This window comes from Anabrus simplex, chromosome 2 (genome assembly GCF_040414725.1).
Source record: "Anabrus simplex isolate iqAnaSimp1 chromosome 2, ASM4041472v1, whole genome shotgun sequence".
NCBI classification, from domain to species: domain Eukaryota; kingdom Metazoa; phylum Arthropoda; class Insecta; order Orthoptera; family Tettigoniidae; genus Anabrus; species Anabrus simplex.
In genome coordinates this window covers 924,958,537-924,959,963 of record NC_090266.1, presented here as the reverse complement: position 1 = coordinate 924,959,963, position 1,427 = coordinate 924,958,537, and the positions used below count along the sequence as shown (strand labels likewise).

The following is a 1,427-nucleotide window of genomic DNA, read 5'->3' as shown; positions in this document are numbered from 1 at the left end:
TATAAGTTCGCAAGTTAAAATATAATAATAATAATAATAATAATAATAATAATAATAATAATAATAATAATAATAATGCTGTGAGAGTTCACTTCTGAAAGTAATAATCAATGTAGAGATAACATGTGGCGTAAAAGACTTTAATTCGGGCAGTAAATTTGATTTTTACGTAAATTGTTGATTTCACTTATTAGGACTTTATTATTACGGTACCATAAAAATTTGTTTAGAAGTGATAGAGGCACGTGTATAAGATGGTCACGTAATGTTGAAAGCCCGGAGTGGTTTGAGCCCATTTTTGAGATTGGAAGCCTTGTGGGACGAAAATCCGGCATGAGGTGAGAATTGAGCCGTACTGTTTTTTTATGAAGAAAAAGATAAAGCTCGATGCCTAAGACGATAAAATGTCGATTCCGGTGTTATGAGTGGCAGAATCCACGCACCGAGGATTAATTAGTAATTTAGCAATCGCAGGCATTGGATGTAATTTTTTTCTTTTTTGCTAGGGGCTTTACGTCGCACCGACACAGCTTTGCGCAGTGGCAATATCGTAACCAATGAGGTTTATCCGAGGTGCGATTATTGCTAGTTGAAAGCTTGGATGTAATTGCCCAGCCGAGATGCGCCATGGGATTTGAGATGTGTCATGGGAGGACATGGTGTCCCCATAAAATTAACGGCAGTACGGAAATGAAGGTTGCGGTTCCGAATACCGTGGTGTCCCGATCGATGTAAATCGGATCTTGGTGGTTCATATTGGGACTCAACATATGTGACCAAATTCTAAAAAGTGGAAATTAAAATATAAATCTTTCAGTTTAATAATAATAATAATAATAATAATAATAATAATAATAATAATAATAATAATAATAATAATAATAATAATAATAATAATAATCCAATTGAATCTTGTCTTAAATCAACTGCTTAGTGCCAAACTAGACCGAAATTGTAAAAGCTTATGCATTAACTATAAATATCGCTGACGGTAGTGTAACACGTGAAAATAAGTTACCGTAATAATAATAATAATAGGAAGAGGAATAATAGGAAGAATTTATTAGATTAATTTGAGAATTATTATGGTGAGATCAATGTAAAATATTGAATCCATGATGAATAAGTGATACGATAATGATAATCTCCACTGATGAAATAATAAATAATAATAATAATATTAATAATAATAATAATAATCATCATCATCAACATCAAAAGTTGACGAAGCAGAAGAGGAACTTGCAATAGTATTTTGAGAATAAGAATTACGATGAAAGAAAATTAAGATATTTATTGGACGATGATTCAGTGTTACGAATATGATAAATTAATAATAATAATAATTTATTATGATTAATTACGAGGGAAAACGACCCTTCGTTTGAAACGTCGGCAAAGGATAGCATAAAATCATCCCGGATGAT

The 1,427-nt window shown here is 31.5% G+C and overlaps 1 pseudogene; it reads left to right on the top strand.

Annotated features, from left to right (window-relative positions):
- The first annotated feature begins 528 nt into the window (after positions 1 to 528).
- LOC136865041 (U4 spliceosomal RNA) lies at positions 529 to 657 on the top strand (annotated as a pseudogene).
- Positions 658 to 1,427: the final 770 nt, after the last annotated feature.